The sequence below is a fragment of the Ambystoma mexicanum genome, chromosome 9, assembly GCF_040938575.1.
Source record: "Ambystoma mexicanum isolate Mex_15411 chromosome 9, UKY_AmexF1_1, whole genome shotgun sequence".
Lineage (NCBI taxonomy): Eukaryota > Metazoa > Chordata > Amphibia > Caudata > Ambystomatidae > Ambystoma > Ambystoma mexicanum.
Window position 1 is genome coordinate 333,306,150 of NC_090931.1, and position 19,685 is coordinate 333,325,834.

The following is a 19,685-nucleotide window of genomic DNA, read 5'->3' on the forward strand; positions in this document are numbered from 1 at the left end:
CTAAATATCTTCCTTCTCGACCTCTTCGCTTATCCGGCTCCAACTCCCTCAGGGTCAGTCGCTTCTCCAAGCAACGAGTTGGTGGTAGATCTCTCTCTTCGGCAGGGGCCTCCCTCTGGAACAGCCTTCCTGCCTCCCTGAAACTTGTGGAGAACCATCTCCAGTTCCGGAAGCACCTCAAAACCTTCCTCTTTGCTTCTGCTTTCACTCCCCCTCTCCCCTGTTGAATTTCCTGACAGAAACTGCACTGGTTACCTTGCCTCCCTTCTGATCTCGGGCCCAGGCCCGCCAGTTGCCCACCTGCACTGCCTCCCTGGCAACCCCTGCACCTGGGGACTGTTTTCTGTATCCTTACAGTCCCCCTACCAGCACTTATTTTCTGCACTTACCATACACTTGCCACTTGCCGGCCGTTTTTATTTATCTTATTTATTATACTATCCCTTGTACTGCACTTTCCCCTCTCCCTTCCCCCTCGCACTTTTCCCTTTCCCCCTATGCACTTGCACGATCCTAATGACACCTGGCCTAGTAGGATCATTGTCTGTCTTCCCTTTGTTCCCCCTCCCTTGCCTCGTCGCGCCTTAAAAACACTTGTGTATAGGCGCGTTATAAATACCATATCATATCATATCATTCTCTTCTAATATGTAACTGCTCATAGGCTTTGCAACAGGAACATGCCGAGTTGAGCTGGTTATGACTTCCCACATCCACTGAATTTCAAGGGTTCTGTTGCATTAAATCTGTGCAACTTAGCAGCACCTTAACTGAGGTTTTTTCAGTGAATTTCAAGGGTTTTGTTATACCATAGCTTTCTATGGGCCCCTGTATGCGTTCCACTAATATGTTTCTTTTGGACCCACTAGGTGGCCATGGACACAATACATGTCTCTCGACCCCAGTGGGCACCGCTGAAGAACACACTTCTTGGAAGCCCACAGCTGGGGTGAGTTTCCCCTGGTTCACTTACCACGCTGCAGCACCTGGCATCCGCTCCCTCCTCCCTGCTTTCTTGTTCCGCCCCCCCTTACCCCCTCCCGCCCACTGTACTACTATTGGTCAACAAGCCCGTGGTAGCGAGGGCCTTCTCCCCCCATGGGCTCCATTGTCCATTCTTGGAAGCCCACTGCTGGGGTGAGTTTCCCCTTGTGTCGCTGGCACCAGGTTGCCTTTAACATATTTTCACTTCTGACAGTGTCGCAGCGCCTGGCACCCACTCCATCTTCCCTGCTTCCTTGTTCCTCCACCCTCCCTCCCACCCACTGCGCTCCTATTGGTCATCGGGCCCGTTAGAGCGGGCCTTCTTCCACCCTGGGCTCCCTTGTCCATTCTTGGAAGCCCAGAGCTGGGGTGAGTTTCCCCTTGTGTCACTGGCACCATGTTGTCTCTAACTTATTTTCACTTTTTACCGTACCACAGCGCCTGGTGCCTGCTCCCTCCTCCCTGCTTCCTTATTCCTCCACCCACCCACCATGCTCCTATTGGTCAACAGGCCTGTGGTAGCGAGGGCCTTTTCCCCCTGGGCTCTATTGTCTATTCTTGGAAGCCCACAGCTGGGGTGAGTTTCCCCTTGTGTCGCTGGCACTAGGTTGCCCTTAACTTATTTTCACTCCTTACAGTCCTGCAGCACAAACAGGAAAGTTGAATCTGGGTGTTGGGCATTGTGCTGTGTTTGGAAACTAGGCCTTTTCTCCCTTTTTAGAAAAGCTAAGTCACTTGATCTTCTCCGGTGTTTTCCCTATTGTTGTAACCTCCTGTGCCCCCTGCACATCCTGCGTTGTGTGGCGCTGGGCTGTGCATCCCCCTCTCTTCTTCACATCCCATCTTCCCACCTTCCTCCATCGCACCCTCCATGGTGCTCTCCGTTTTTCCCATCTTCTCTAACTGCCACTTTATCTTCTATCCGATCCCTCTCACCAAATCTGTTAGGAAGAAGTTCAAGGGGGACATCCTGGTCTCTAACCCACATCTCCCTATCGCTGATACCTCCCTATCTCCAACATTCTTGATTTCCTTGCCCATGTCATGAGGATCTGTTTGAAGCCTACCTCCCAGTGCAACTCTTCGTATGATTCTGACCTCACCACCCTCAAACGCAAGTACAGGGTGGTTGAGAGGAAGTGGAGGGCATCTGGCGCATCCTCTGACAAACTGGCCTGGCACCTGCTCCATGGGCAATACAGACCCTCTGTCCTATCCAAGAAGAGAGCCTACATCCAAGCCTGCATTTCTGCAGCCTCTAACAACACAGACAAATTCTTCAAAATCTGCAAGGAGCTGTCCAATCCTGCTCCAGTCTCCACCCCTCCTGTTCCCTCCCAGGCCCTCTGCACAGCTCTGGCTTCTCAAGTCACCACTAAAACTCAGAAAATCCTGTTCTCTCTCCCCCCTCTTCCTCTCCCTCTACCTCTCTCAGCGCCTCTCCGGCCGCCTCTCCCTCCGCTCCTCCTTTCTCCTCTTTCCCCCTGTTCACTCGTTACAATGTTTCTAGACAAGTCCGATCTATTAAAGTGTCGTCCAAGCTGGTGCTCCCCTGCTCCTTCAGAACCATTAAGGATCGCATTGACACCCTCGCTCCAGCCTTGGTCGATTTCTGCAATCACTCTTTTACCACTAGAACTTTCCCCTCCCCCTTAAGCAGTCCCTTGTGCACCCCTTCCTTAAGAAGCCTTTTGCAAATCCTCCCTCTCCTGCAAACTACCGCCTGATCTCTATCACTCCTTTCCTGGGCAAACTCCTGGAAAATCTGGCCCTCTCCCGGCTTACTCCCCATACTGAACCTCGGTTGTCTCCATGACCATCAGTCTGGCTTCAGAGCAGCCAGAAGCACAGAAACTGCTCTACTGAACATCTGTGAAGACCTGCTCTCTACGTGACTCTAGCCTTCCTTCTGGCCTCATCCTCATTGATCTTTCCTCTGCTTTCGACACGGTCAACCACACTATCCTGATCAATCATCCCCGTTACAACCTGGGCATCATGCATCAGGCCCTAGCCTGGTTGACCACCTTCCTCCTGGGTCGACCCTCCCAGGTCCAACTTGGGTCTTTTCTCTCCACCACCTCTCTCTCCACATGTTGTGTTCCCCAGGGCTCCAACCTCTCACCTTGTCATTTCAACGTATACTTGGCACCTCTGGCCCACCTCATCTCTACCTTCTCTTCTAACTTTCAGTGTTATGCAGATGACACTCAGCTCTTCTTCAGGCCACCCTCAGCCTCCTCTTCTCTCTCGTTCATATCTGATTGTCTAGCTGCGATTCAGGAATGGTGTGCCTCCACAATCTCTGCCTTAATGCCAGTAAGACTGATATCCTTCTCATTGGGACCCCTGCTTCCACTTTCCCTCTTTCACTCTGGCCACCCTCCTTGGGCCCTCTCCCTGCGCCATCCTGCGAGGCAAAAAACCTGTCATCTTCGACTTCACTCTCTCCTTCTCTCCTCACATCACGGACTTCTCTTGGTCCCACTACCAGCTGCACTTCCTCAGAGGTATTCTTCCTTTTCTCACTTTCCCCCAGAAGCTCACTGTCTCCAGAGCCCTGGTGCTCTCTAGGCTGGACAACTGCAGCAACCCCTTTCTAAATCTACCTGACTCTACTCTTCGCCCTATGCAACTAATCCAAAATAGGACTGCAAGACTTGTCCGTTGCCTCAAGCCCATATCCCTCCAGCCCAGAAATCTATCCACTGGCTCCCGGTGGCTGCAAGGATCAAGTTCAAGACCCTCTGCATTGTCCACAAGGATTTCTGGGGCCTGGGACCACACTACATCCAACTCTCGCTTCCTCAGCATTTTCCTTCTCGAGCCCTTCGCTCATATAACAATCTACAAGCCAACAAGACTCCTCAGATCAAGCAACGAAACCTGCCTGGAACAAAAACCATACCTTAAGAAAAAACTTGGGGGCTCCTCCTTCTCCCACTTACCCGCAAAAACCTGGAACAACATCCCGAAAGAAATAAGAAATACCAAATACCACATACAATTCAGAAAATTCAGAAAATTCCTAAAAACCTGGCTCTTCAACACCACAGATCCAAACTGAAAAACCAAAACAACTGAACGGGAAACACAAAAAAAAGGAGGACTTAACTTAGGACGACACTGTCCACAGCCAGAACGACCAGAGAAACCCTTACTACAACAATAGAGACAATGTGAAATCAAATAGGACACAAGCGACACCCATGAGGACAGAAATCAGCATCCCTAGCCAACTCCAGCCAACAACTTTACTCGCCCCATAATTGCTACCATATTTCACATTTGTATAGAGTTGTGTGAATGTTAGCACTGGCCACACTTGAACTAAGTTGTGGACATTGGCATGGGCACTGACCGTGTGGAGTTATGAATAAAGGCAGGTGCCGCCCCTGGACGTAATTGCAAGCGTTGGCATGTGCCACGTCTCGAAGGGGCTGGGAGCAATAGCCGCAAAAAAACTGTATAAAACGATGAATGCCAACCACCCACCAATATATGGATAGAGTAGCCTTGGCTTGTCAACGGCGCGCACTGACTGGATTAGGAATGCTCTATGGGACAAATCGGAAGGACGCACAAACGCCTGCCTGCCCACATACAGACAGGCGTCAAGTAGGTGGCCAAGGCCGAACTGGGGTAAGGTTATGAATGTGACTGGATGCCATGTGTGAAAAGGACTGTGAGTATCGGGCGGTCCAGATCAGGACAGAGACGCAGAGATACTCCTGCATCCCACCTAGAGAGAATACGGAAATTCAACGCCTCACTTCCAGACAGCAATGCCAATGAACCTATCCACTAACAATTTCACCCCTCCGCATACACCTCTCAAACTCTTACCAAACACAACCACAATCCTACAATACTTGCTTTTTGCTTCCGCTCCCCTGCTGATGACCTGACTGCTGTGTAAACTGGTTACCTGGTCACCCTCTAAACCTTAATGGGCACCAGGCTCCTAGGCAATCAGTAGCCCCTTGCACTGACTCTGGGCTACCGTGCACTTAGCAACTGTATCTGCAACCCTACAGTCCCCTGCCACCTAGCACTTACTCAGAGCCGGCCACCTCGGTGGCACTTACTTGAGCGTTGCCTATTGCACTCCACATGGATTTCGCAAATAAGCTGCGTTCAAATCATTGCAACCTCCTTAATATTGCATGTAATTTCTATTTCCTGTATGCTGAATGAATCTATGCATACTTGTTTTCTTACAACACATCTATTTAGTCAGTGCAATTCACTTAATAAATACAATCCAACTGCTAAGTGCATAAGTAATTTGTACACATCCATTGTTATGTTGTCCTTAAGCCTCATTTTCTTTTAGAAAGGGTCTACGTCTCCACTAAATCCTTTGGGAGTGTTAGGAACCCAATACGAATAGCAGAAAAAAGGGATAAAAGCCTGCTCTTGAATGGAAGTTTCGTTGGGATGTCTCATTTACCACCTTTATCAGGAACGTGATGCAATTCGGGTTCTGCATGGAAACATATATGGGTAGAATGAATATGGAGGTCCATTACTACATGCATACACACAAGGGACTACCTAAATGGTCCCAGGACTTTATTGAGCGACTGACCTTTTTGCGGTATCCAAACTGCAGAAACTGTGAACACACAGTGTGGTAATTGTCTAGTCAAGGAATGAGGGTGTTGTTCTAGGTCCTCTATTTTCGAGGGGAAATCAGTATCTGAAAAACAAATAGACTGTTTATGTTGACATGCTACTAACCCCTGTCCTTGGCTATAGGGGGTTAATTTAGAATTAAACACACGTACCTGAGAGGAAATACTCAGAGTGCACATAGTGCCCCATTTAGACATTTGAATGTAGATACTGCATCCTGTATTGATGGACAGTGCTTATAAAAATAGTCAATTCATGTGTGTACAGCATATAAATGGCACTGAGAGATATAATGTAAATTTGCCACTTCTTACCTATCAATTTCAGTGACACGTGAAATCTTCAGCATACGATAATGCATTGAATTAAGTCTAGCAGGTAGCACCTCAGTCGTGGTCACCCCACGAGGTTTTTTTTAAGCAAACAAGCTTTGGGGCCCCACTAGCCATAGCCGTCAGTCATGGCCACACCACTACCTTTCTTTAGGGCCCACTAGCCATGGTCTTCTGCCATGGACCCTTTACATGGTGCCCCAGTAACTTTCATCCGGTTCCACCAGTCATAGCCTTTGGCCATGGCCAATCTACATATTGCTCCAAATAGGCTTTCTAAACGAGCCCACTAGCCATTGCCTTCGGCCGTGGCCACACCACTAGGTTTCTTTTGGGGACATCAGCCATGGCCAGTGGCCACAGCCTTTCACTGTGGCCCCTTGACATGTTTTCCCAATAGGTTTCGTTGGGGCCCACTAGCCATGGCCTTCGCTCGTGTCCACTTTCCATATTGCACCATTCGGTTCCTTAAAGTAACCAACTAGCCATAGCTTTTGGCCACACCCATTAGCCCCCACCTCAATGTAGCTGTAAAATTATTTCACTTTCTTTTGTTTAAAAAACTTGTTTCCCATAACCGCAGTTAGTTTCCCCCGCGTAATAGCAATGCACTACAGAGAACCATTGTTATCTGTAACCTCCTGCAAATAACCAAAGTTATCTGAAAAAAAGCACAAAATCCAAAACTCTTCCCTGTCCTCCCAGAGACTCACCAAGTGGCCCCCTCCTCTTGCCATACTCCCCCAGCTCCCCTCAAGTCCTTTTATCCTACCAAGCTCTCTCCCATTGCCCCAACACTCGTTGTTGCGTATGACGCACTTTCATTCTCAATCTCCTTTTTTATTGTAACCGCTGTTATCCCACCAGATAATCACAGTCATGTGAAAACGGTTGAGCTCAGAACTTGGTCCCTAGCTCCCCCCACATCTGCAAACTCCCCAATTTGACATAGTTTGTCCTCTTTCCTGCACTCCACCTATAGCCTGATGCCTTTTCATAATTGTTCTTCCTCCAAATTAGTTTTTTTTTATTTTTCGTTTTCGGCAAACCCCAAAATTATCATGGGTATCTGTCTCATTGAGCAATAAAAGGTAGATTTTTCATTTCTGAAAAGCCTTTCTGATGCAATGTGGGACACATATATAGCTATAATTTTGTGAGAAGGAACACCCTTCTCTGCCAACTATTTTAACAACTACTGGATGGAATAACTCTAGACCCATCCCGGAAATCGAGTTAATGCTTTGTTCTTTGTTTTCGTGCCTAGTCCAATTAAGTGCAGCGGTTTCTGCTGTGCACGGCACAGAAATGTGGAGTTTTCCTCTATAGGGAAATGAATGGGAGAAGGCAGAAAACAGGGTTTTTTTTGTTTTCTTAATAACGTATTCATTTTTTTAACAGATCCTTTGCAAAATGTCCAGTCTGGAGGACATCCCTGTGGCACAACGTAGAGGTACCCCTATCACCACAGTCCATTCATTCCTCCACACCAACCCAAAATCTCAGTACAAAGTGTAGAGAAAAGCATGGAAAATCTTACCATCTCACATAGACGACCAGAGAAAAATGAGGCCAAGTGATAGCAAAGAGTGTCTGTGGTTTGGTTTTAGAAGGGCCCCTGGGGTGTGTGCAGAGGAGTACGGGGAGCGGGGGGAGATGCTGGTGGCAGGGAAAGAATTCAAGTAATTTGGAAGAGAGATGGGTTCGCCAGGTACCGTTCTTAAGCACTAGGTTTGAGACTGTGGCTGCAAAGGGCTGTTCAATTTGCCATTACAGATTATATATATGCCATTCACTGTACTGTCACTACTGTGGGATGGTGTCATAGATTAGGGGCAATATGCCACAAGCTTTTTCAGTTTGGTGAATAAGGGAAGGGCAACGCAAAGAGAGATTGCATAATGTACAGTGCTCTGGACCCAGACATGCTCGATTATTAGGCTCTAAGTTGCACAAAACATGCTCATCACAATTTACATACAACACACGTGCAATACCAAACTTTAAACATTCAAATAAATTAGGCAACTATGTACAGCATATTAATATGTTGATCTCTGTGGCACCACGTAGAGGTGTGTCCCAGGAGGATAGCTCAGCTGCAGCGTGCTCAACTTGGAAACAAGACGACACGGAGCAACTCAAGTTCGATTCCTGGGTCCGCGCTTAGAAACCTCTGGGTATTAAGCGCGGTATAAATAACCTATCATATCATATATATGCCTATCACCACAGTCCTTTCATTATATATTTTTCACCACAGTCCATTCATATAAATATATGAGAGAGAAGAAAAAGAAGAAAGAGAAATAAAGGAAGGGGGAGAAACAGGCATTCACAAGGAAACACAGGAGAACATCAAGACGGAGAGAAGAGGGTGCAAGGAGATGGTTGGAGGAGATAATCAGGAGGAGGTCACTGAGATATCAGGGGTAGAGACTATCAGGGAGGAGGAAAAGAGACACAGGCAGAGGTTGGAAGGAGACATCAGGAGGAGTTTGAAAGAGACCTTATAGAAAAGGAGAGAGGGGAGAGTGGCGAAGACACTCAGAAGGGCATGTTGAAAGGGCATTTGGAAGGAGAGGAGACACAAGGAGGATGGTGGAAGGAGAGAGAAAAAGGAAACGAGTCCAACACTTGGTAAGGGTAAGCCTGGGAGTAGTGGAGGAACAAGCATATGGCAAAGCTTCAATGAGGCGGAGGAGCAGAGGCAACTTGATAGAGAGAGAATATGTGGTTTAGGAAAGGTTTGCTTAGGTATGAGACTGTTGCAGTGTGTTGAGCCGGAAGGCAAGAATGCAGCCTTGGGAAATCAGGCCAGGACCTTGAGGCAGGGAGGTGTCAAAGAAGCAGGATGAAAGCCTCTAGCTAAACACAGCATATCCGCCTCTTGGTTGAAGCTCTGCGGCTTCATCCACCACTACAGATCTCCATTCTCCACTCATGTGGCAGCCTAGCAGAGGCCACACCTAAGCCGGTGACCCAGAAGCAATGGTCCACCAATATCCAGGATGTGAAGCAGACAGCCTGCGTTCCTCAATCGAAGTGCCAAGAAAGAAGTGCGGGAAAGTTTTGAGTCACTGTGAATCAATTATCCATTTCAGGGAAAGAACCCGAAGTAAAATATGCAGGCTAAAGAGTCAAACTGTTAATCCTAAGGAGAAGTCAGCAAGTTGTTGTTTTTAAAATATTTACTTAACATACTTTTAGTCTGGTCCAAATGTGTGCATAGTACCAGTAAATCTTTGTCATGTCAGTCTGTGCCCGCCTCTTGCTGATCCTACATGTTTTAATATCATTTATTATTAGGTACTCATTGAGCGTGGGCCTAGCTTTGGGAAGCAGCAGAGTCTTTGGGCCTCATTACACGGTAGGCGGTAAAGGTTTACCGGTACCGGTAAACCCATAGCGCCTTACTACGAGGTCCCTTTGCGGGTTGGTACATTAACGCCTGCTTTTAGCAGGCGTTAAAAAACGAACCCGCAAAGGGACCGGGGTGCTAATTACGGTACCGCAATTTGTGGTACCGTAATTAGCGCCTTCCCCATTCCCATTATGCCCTATGGGGCAAAAATGGGAATGGGGAAGGGCAACGGAGGAAGGAGGAGTTACTGCCTTCCCAACCTTGGCGGTACCGGTAAATTACCGCTATTAGCGCCATGGTTTACCGCCTATCGTGTAATGAGACCCTATGTGACACACCAGAAGGTCTCTTAACACACTGATGTATCTTATTGGGACCTGCAAGGTACCTTGAACCTCCCTTGGTGGCTCCGAAATCACCTTGCATCCCCCCGGGCAATTGCTCTCAAACCCGTCTAACATCCTCAAATTCCTTTGAAGACTGTTCGAGGGGGCTGGGGACTTCTTTTCAGAAAGTTTTCTCATGCTTACCTAATTTTACATGCATGAACGTGAGGGTGGCCTGTTTCCTATCAACCTTTTCCTCGTTTGAAGTGTTGTGCTGACCTCCTGCTTGAGCAATGTCGCAGAGTGCATTGAGGTTGTATGTTCTACATGGTGCGTGACGATGACTGTACACCGGGAACCACTCCACGGCCATGTGATGCTATTTACCGTCTATGAAATCGAAAGACTTCTTTTTATTGCTGCCACTTTTTCTATCATGATTGCTTCGCTAGGTCAACAACCGAACATCGGTTGCACTTCCTCAAATGGATGCTCCTTCCTTTAAATTGGCAGGCACTTCCTGCGTGGAGTGCACAAAGAACATTTTACAGACCCCGGGGCTTTCTCTGCATTGCTAGATATATTTTATCAGGCAGTTGTGGGCTGTTTCCCTTGCATTGTGTTTATTTGCTTTTATTGAACAGCTACTACAATAAGGGTGATTGCTGGTTGAATACCTACCAAGTGGCTCTATGCGTGTGTGTCACTTTGAACCAGTGTTGTTTTTTACCCAACACTACTTTGCATGTTGTGGCATGTAGGAACATACTAAAACGGGCATTGTTACCCAGTATTACACCAGCATCCCATGGTTATGGGCAGCTGCCTCATTCTGCTCTCCTCTAGTTCACAGCCGCCTCCCTGTCAGATCCCATACTTTTTTAAATTGTTAAACTTACCTTGGCGGGTCTACTGTCTCTCCAGGGCCGCACCTCTGCATCTGCTCATGTGGGCTCCCTTTGCTTGGTTCCTAGAAACCATCTTATTTTTTTTAGTTTTTCTTGTTGCAGACTGGTTTGCACGTCCTGCACTAACCACTTTACCTCCCCGAAAAAGGCATTTGTACCCTGGTCATTTTGCCTAGGAGCTAATGCTGATAAAACTGGTCTCGGTAATAGCTCAAGGGAAGGTGAGCCGGCCGCATTACCTGCTGGTTCAACCCACCCCATGTTCTTGATCACCTAATTGCAAGTCCTGCTGATGCTTCCCTCCCAGCATTCCTTTAGAATGCTTTGTGACCTCGTTCTCCACCATTCCCAGCTAGAGAATTCTATTCCAAGTTCCAGAAACGAACCTTCTCCAGCTGTCTTTACTCAACCATTCTACCTAATCCTGTGAAAACAAATAATGTGTTCATGGTGACATCATAAAAGTGTTGAAGCCTTGGGGAGGTATAGAACACGTGTTATCGTCCCCTACCCTTGTTGTGTGTCCTTGACTTCACCTTGGGCCATAAGTACAATGTTTTTTGATAACACCTGTTAAAGCCCCCCAGCCCCCAACACCGAACTGTCACAATGTTGGGGATTTACATATGATAACGTGCTATATTCCTTGTCCTTGTCCTCGCAATCAATTCTTCACAGTCCTTGGTATTTGAGGTGCTCTACAGCAAGTTTAAAGGATACATACCCTTTTCCCCTGCCCTCAACCCCTTGAGAGGTATATAAACCCATCCCAGCTTCCAACCATCCTGTACATTTAGCAGCACTGCATGCTGATAGACATACATCTGGGGTGAGTAAAGAGAGTAAGGACAATGGCAAGTCAAGATGTCTGTGGGAAATTCAGATTGCATATCTAATCCACCATTACCTCCATTCCTACTTTGCTATAGTTAATTACTCAGCCAGTATTTGGCACAAGTAGTCCTTAACATTAGCAATAAGCAACAAGGACACCAGACTACAATGCACACGAAAAGATTAATTTGGAAATCTAGGACTAAACACCCAGAAGCACGTGTGCCCAAAAGTCACACAAAAATGGAACTCCCTAAAAAAGCCTGATTTCATTTTGATTTGAACAGTTTGTAATGCGCACACCACAAAAATAATTGCTCCTTGGTGCCCACGGAAAGATAAGAAAAATCACCAGAGGTTAGAGATCCCATAGGGCCAACTTGTGTCAACTGAACAAAAATGTTTTAACAGATTTGCTAAAAGTCAAGAAATTAGACTTAGTCCTAATCTCTAGAGGTTGGGCATTCCACAAATGGGGAACAGGAACAGAAAACCCCTTGCCTCCTTGCGAAGTACACTTGGCTGTATGGACAATCGCTAGAGACATTTTACTACAACCCTCTGTTGAGGGATGTAAAACCATTTAACCTAAAGGCCAGACAGGATCTCCAACCAAAAGATAGACCAAACTCTCTATAGTGGTCGCTATGATAGGCAAGCCGGGCTCAACTCAAAGAAGGAGGTAGTCTGGCAGTGAAGTACATTTAGTCCCCAGAGAAAACCCCACATTGGTTTACTGAGAAATGTACACTTTATTATAAAATTATACATAGTCTATCTGTAAGGCCAAATAAGTTAAACATGACCCATACTGAGACAGGGCATGTGCAAAAACAGTGAAAGGGTTAGACCCTACCCACTCCTAGGGTAATTATATATGCCCAGTACTTGAGGTTAAGCACAGTACATATAAGGTTAAGGGGTGGGGGAGAGAAATGCAACCCTAGGCAACAGTAAATATGCATTCCGGGGGTGCTGTTCAGCCACACGGACAAAAGCAGCACTTTCCAGGAGCTCCACGCTTGGGGGAAACTTTGGTGTATAAAACCCCTTAAACCACTCCTCATTGCAGGGACAAAATCACCTCCTCTGCCGTCGTAACACCCAAGGCACCAGCGATACCAAAGGCAGGGTAATTCAAAATCTACAGCTGGCGCAGGAAGCCCAGATCATCGTGAGGCCAATCGGACCTGAGACAACCCGACTGGCCAACGTGACCACCTGGGAATGAGAGTGGGGCATGTGGGGTGGAAAAGCAATGGAGCACAGGCAGAGACAGTGAAGGAAGACGATAAAGCCCGCACTACCGGGAATTAAAGTGAATAACAGTCAGTGGCAGAAAGGGCTGACAATTAAAACGGAGATTCAGGACATGTAGGGAGATCTCTGCGCTATTCACACAAGGCTGGAGAAAGCTGAATGAGGCACCCCTGGCTAGAGGCCAACGCCAATAAGAACAAAGATGGCAACCCACACTAATGTTGGCAACTTCAAGCAACGGCTGAAAGACTAGACAACCAGGAATCCAAGGACCAAAGAAATTGCATTATGCTTCCGGGACTCTCAGAACAAACTGAATATAAAAACATTGAACACATTTGCATTGAAATTCCTTGCTGCAACCCCTTCAAATAGAAAATGGAGATCATACAGAACTCGATAGGGCCTAGAGATCACTACGTACACGTCCGGACTCTGACAAACCACAGAGATTAGTCATTATATGCCTTCTGCAGTTTTCAACCGAAGACGAGTGTTGCAGCTGGCCAGAGAAAAGGGTGAAATGGTCTGGTAGGGGTGGAATACCGACATTTGTCAAGACCTGGCCCCAGGCATGATGGAAAAGAGGACCCGCTTCTCAGAAGTCCAGAAAACCCTGACGCAAAGATACGCTATTCCTGGCGTTCTGTCCATGTATTCATTAGTTTTCGCCTCTGAAACAAAAAAAGTGTTGCCACTACTCCAGCTGAAGTCAGGCATTTCCTGCAAGAGTAGGATGACAACAGAAGATAGCAAGGTAGAAATTAAATAAAGGAAATATTAGACATGCCGAAACGTATCCTCGAAATATTTGTTAGTAACAAACAGAATGAAAAACCTCACTCCCCAAAAGATGGCTTGGCAGGGAATAGGTGGAAATTCAGTTAACCGCTTATGGGGGGGGGGTTAATACAACAAGTTGAAATACTGCTATGTGAACCATGTCAAGATCATCCCTCACAACAGTTGCTTTGGAATGTTGATGGAATCAACACCCCTGTAAAATGGACAAAGTTGCTTTAATGTCTTGCAAAATGTCATGCTAAAATTGCCTTCATACAGGAAACACACGTGTCTGAGGCGGACTCAAAAAAAGATGGAAACTAGATGGCAAGAACAGACATTCTTTAGCCCAGCGAGAGAAAATAGATGGAAGTTATGATCAAGGTATGCAACCTGGATCACTTGTAAGCGAATCCATCTACTAATGTCCCCGATGGTAGATTCACAATGGCAGACAGTAAAGTGGGAGGCGAACCACTCTTATTGATGTCAGCTCAGGTCCCCAATTTGGAGAACCCCTCGTTTTTCCAACTGCTGCAGGAGCAATTGATACCGCATACAGATGACAGGATACCTGGAGGGGGCAGGAACACGATTGAGACATTACCCTGGATAGATTGGGAGCCCTGAGATGGGTCACGTTGCCATCCATCGTGGCTTTTCAAAGGATGAGATCACTGTTCCCTTGTCGACAAATGAAGACTGGTGCATCCCTTGGCAGACAACTCTACATTTCAGTGTCCCAGGCATCTCAGTTTCTGTCGCCATTGCTTACCCGGGGTCGAAGCGAGTGGCTCGCGGTGAAGACTTCTGGCAATTGACGTTTATCTGCGTTTTCTGCGTTACCATGTTGTGGTGTGTTAGACAAATCCCCTCTCTTACTTAACTGGAGAGGGGGTTTTGCATCCCTGATCGATTTGGTTCAGGCCATTGCATCTATAGCTGGTCCAGGTAATGATTTATTTGCAATTGGCAGTGACTGAGGCAGAACCTTAGATGTAACTACTGCCTTGTCCATCTGGGGATTTACTTCAGGCCTCTCGTCAGATCTGGCCAATGAGTCCAAATGCTGGGTCATGTCCACCAGAGCACTATTTGCCATAAAGTCATTGACTGTTCTAGGAGATTTGGTAAGGTCTACCACCTTCTGAGGTGTCTGGGCTGCATCACGTGTCCCTTCGCAGTTTGCGATAGTTTTTGATCTCAGTGGTTTATTCTGAGATAACCGACTCGGGTTGCTGTGTTTAACTGCTTCAGAGGCAGCTGGTTCAGCTAATTTCAGTGTGGTTGTCTGCTTTTTGTTGACATCCTGTTTCAGAACTATTTTTGGTTCGACTATGATTGGCGTTAAAACTGAGCTTGTCGTTGTACCAGGCCCCAGGTTAGATTTGATGAAAATTGGGGCTAATTCACGATAGCTACTTGCGTTCAGTGTTTGTGTTTCTGTTGCCTCACTGTTAGCTTGAGCTGTGGTGGCCGTATATTTTGAATTTAGTTTGTCTTCTAATGCAGCAAGTTTTGATTCCCATGACCTTTGCTGCACGGTACTTCTTGACTCCATTGCTGTTATGTAGCCTTCAACGAAGGTAAGTTTGGAGTTAATAGTCGCAATTAGCGTTGTGTTTTCTTTCAATGAGTCGTTTATTGCCTCGTATAGTTTGCAGAACGGCGCCAAAGCAATTGTGACAGCAGACATGATTGTTAATAAGGCTAGTTTTTAATTTGGGGAATCCTTTTGGGTCGCTAGTGATATTTCACTTAATCTTCTGTTCTTTGAGGGTGTCTGGATAGCAGGTGGGCGCCGATTTATTGAAGGCGAATCGGAAGTTGGTGCATCATCCAGGTGACTTATCTCTGGGTCCGATGAATTTGGAAAGGGAACTTTCTAAAGTCTAAGTTCTCTGCAGTATTGCCTGTGACGTCCCCCCGATTACTGTGTGGTTTGTATTCTGGTCCCGCCTGAAGATGGGCTTTTGTCCAAGAATATCGAGAATTTCGCTCCGTGTTTGCGCTATCAGGCCTCACAGGCGTGCGTACCTCTGATAGAATGCCACTTGCTTGTTTACTGGTGGGTTTGTTCACCAGGCCCGACAGGGGGGACCGACAATCGGTTTCGATGTCTACACTTCCTTTGTCTTCATTCCTTTTGCTCGTTGGCACTTTGTCAAGTTGAAAGGAGGACTGCTCAGGAACAATGATCGCTTGGTTGTCCTCATGTGTGTCAACTGGTAGAGCCGGTGGCACTAGTCTTGAAATCGACAATCTCGAGGGAGCCCATTCATGTTCTTCCAAAATTCTGTCTGTTTTGCGTGATTTGTTTGCTCTGCAGCGTTTCTTGGATAGCCTCCAATATTTCGGCGTCGGACAATTCTGTGTCCATGTCAAGTTTGCGCTTTTGTTGCTTTGTGAAGAAATCTTTTAGTGAACAAGATATCAGTGGATTAGGGAGAAATGTGGGCTCTAATGCTGATTTCTTGTGAAACCTAAATGGTTTTTTCCTTGAGATTTTACGTGGAACAGATTTTACTTCTTGCATTCCGTGCTTGTCAATGTTTTGTTTTGTGTTAAGTTTCTCTTTGCCTTTAGTTTTATGCACTCTTTTGTTCTGGGTCGAGATTGTCTGTGGCTTAGCTCTCACAATGGGCTGACCCACGGCCTGCTTTAGGGTATCGCGGCTCTCACCGGAATCATTTAGGACCACCTCTTCTAGGTGTAGATGGGGCGCATTGTAGATGGGGCGCATTGAATGAATGGTCTGGGAAATCGCCGTTGACGTGCTGCTGAGTGTTTTCTGTCAAAATGATGTCCCGAACTAACGGGTGAGCGTGAACCTGGGCAGTTATATTTTTGAATTGGATGATATCCTCGACCGGCGGCCCCCCTGCCTTTTCTGCTCCCCGGTTTGGACGAGCCCAGGATTCCTCTGAAAGGGGATTGCACTCCTTAATTGATGTAGTCGTGCTTGCATATTTGCAGTGGCGACGGTCGTTTAATTCGCCGGGTCCTTGTTCCTGCTCAGAACCCGTGATTGTGGGCATCTCAGCTCCGATCCCTACAGATTCCCAGGTAACCTGCTCTGGGACCAGCGGGGACGACCCTCCGGTAGCCCCGGCTGGCGCACTGCTTGCCTCAGCGGTAGTCGGGTGGCTGGTTTGTACATGGGAGATATCTATACTTCTGGCTAAATCCACTGGGGTTGGAACCGTTGATCGGGATCTCGCTATGCGGTCAGTCTTACTTACTATCCCGACTCCACCGGCGCCCTTCTGAATTGGAGGATTGCAAGCAGGAGTCGATGCAAACAGAGCTGCAGCGTTAATGGGAGGGGCTTCAAGCACAGCTGCCCCAGCCTTACCTCTCCCGGTCGGCGATCTTTTGTCCAGTTGGGTTTTACTGCTTCTCAGGTGCCGCCTGCCCGCTTCAGCATCGTTGGGAAGAATTTTCCCGACCTCCAACTCCAACTCTGTCGTTCCAGACTCCAGGGTGGACGACTCCATCTGCTCCACAGGCTGCCGTAGAGTGCTGATGACTGTGCTCACCTCTGCGCACAGCTCTGCGTACCACTCTGCGGCACCAGTGGGTATCTTAGAGTCCTCCCATACAATTGAGAGCGTAGAAAGACTTCCCAGCAAGGGAAACACTCTGTACGACTCGTGCAGAGCCTGGACTGCTGACTGCTGATGACTGCGCTCACCTCTGCGCACAGCTCCGCGTATCGCTCCGCGGTACTAGTGGGTATCTTAGAGTCCTCTAGATATTTTAATTAATTTTGTTCTTCCGGTCTGCAGTGAGTTTGAGTTATGCTGCGCACTTCGAAAACCTTTGATAGTAGTGCCTTTCACCACCCCTATAGAAATAGAAATTAGATGTTGTTGTGTGTGCCACACCACAATTTCTTCTTGCTGCAGGTTTGTAATGTCGACCAGTTGCATGGAATTTCCGTGCCCGCTTGCATTGGCCTACCTTGTAATGGCCTTTTAGTGGAAGTGCTGCCCAGTGACACCTTATCTGCAACCTTGGAATGACTGTGTTAGAAACGTTCCATCAGTTTGGGAATCTTGGTGGCCTTTGGGAGGCAGCATGAATAAACATCTCTTCCATTGCAATGAAGCTATAAGGTGTTGATTGCTGGCCATTTTGGGGTAGTACAAGGAGGAACCAACTGATACACAGTGGAGTTCTGTGGCAGGCAGAGGAAGCAAAGTTTTCAGATAACACACTCCTCTCCAGCAGAATCTGAAAGGTAAGTGCAATTATGCAATTATGGCGGAGGTCAACAGCAATGCAATAATGTGGTGACTGTGATTGTCTTGAGTATTTAGGGTAATCGCCAGTGCCTAATTTGGATAGGCTGAGGAATTACATGAATGCTGTAAAAGACATGGAGGCAAACACTCTCTGCGTGCGTCTGCACCTGTGCCATTTTCGATCGGCTGCCCCCCAAATGGCTGGGGAAAGGGAAGGAAATCTGCTCCGTGTGCTTCTCTGCTTCATGCAGAGGATCAATCCACATCCCTGCCTGCACAGCAATTCTGATGCTGGAGGAGAGCCTTGGATTCCTGTGGACTATCCGATGGCTTGTTTGCCTGTGCCAAGTTCAGACAAAATCCAAATGAATCTGATGCAATGGTGGCTTCTATGTTTTTCATGGCAGCCACCATTACTGATCAATGATTGTGTGCATGGTGGTGATATCAGCAAATTCACTGCATGCTTCTCCTGAGTTCCTCTGCCTCACACTGCATCATGCAGTGAATAATCAAATTCTGGAGGATCTCGTACCGTGATAACGATAGTGGTCAGACTCCGTCGGAGGGATTTTCTATCTGAAGAAAAATGAGACCAATGTATTTTCTTCCTCGTCACAGTGCTTACTGTTAGGAAAGATTTCGTAATTGTAAGTAATTTTCCTTCCATGTGGCAACCCCTAAACTTTTTGCTGTTGTTTTTCACCTTGTTCTTGACTTTGCCAGAGAAGTGCAGCCTTCTGCCGCACTCCTCTGGGCTTTTGCTCTTTTCTTACGGGGAAACTGACATGCCCTTAAGACAGTCAGTACCGGGGAACGCTGTTTCCCGTAGTTTCTTTTATCGTGTTGCGGCTTTAGTGCAACATGACACAAGAGGGCACTGTAAGCTAAGTTACAGCTCTCTTTGGGTCTCTAGCCTTCTACAGGCCCTAGATACTCTTTTAGGAATGTATTTGATCGGTGCAAGTCATTCAGGGACTCGAATGGTGGCAGCGATCGTTTTGTTTATTTTGAGCTCCTTTTGGCGTTCTGAGCACGTTTTTCGCACTGAACCCAAAATGGTGGCCTGGCTCCCAAAATGGCCAGACCACGAGGCTCCTTTGTCTTGTCCACTGACCGTCTTGCTCCCTTCACCTTCCCCAGGTCGAGCGACCCGGGGCCTTCCTTATTTGGGCATGTACTTTCCCGCGAAACGTGGTTGCTTTCGCGGGCTTCTACATGTCGTTTGTGTGCCTCCAGGGTGTGGGCTGGGATGTCTGGTCCCAATACACATCCTGGGTGCCAGAGAGTCTAGGGTGGTGTGAATGCCTGGGACCACCGTGGTCCGTGATTGGTCCACGTATGGTATGTGTGTTGATGAGCGGATCTCCCATTGGCTCCCCTCCGTTTTGGCGCGAAGGGAACCGTGGATAAGAGGGGGCTGGAAACACCACTACCATGTCGATCTCCTGAGTTCTCACGAACGAAGGAATACAGGAGCCAAGTATCCTGCAACCACGAGGCTGGACCGAGGAATCGCTGGTGACCCGCTGAAGGAATCCTCCTTTGCACTGCTGTCGTCCTGTGAAACCCTTTCCTCCTTGGATCGAACCAGAAGGCCTGTACTGGTGCTTCGACCTTTGGAATAGCAGGAACAGCTATTCCCGGCGACTTCATCCTCTCCTGCCAAGTAAGCCTTCGGAAGTGTCTCTGGGCCATCCAGTTGACTGACCAGCTTACAAGGGAGTCCTGCTCTGTAACTGCCGCCAGGTTGTGTTGTATTTCGAGTCCTGGTCACTCTCCCACGCTTCGTACACTTGGCGTTCCCAAGTCTGAAGGGAGGAGTGTACATTTGGCTTGAATACACACGGCCGCTCCGTTGTCCTGCTGCGGCAACAAACTGTGCTGGTTTCGTCGATTGGGACGTCTTTTTGCTCTACACGACTACGAGGCGTTCCCTGCTCTTCTGAACCTGCCAGCTGCTGAATCTACGTGGAGAAGCCTGGGTCTGCTTGCTTCGGGGACCGGTG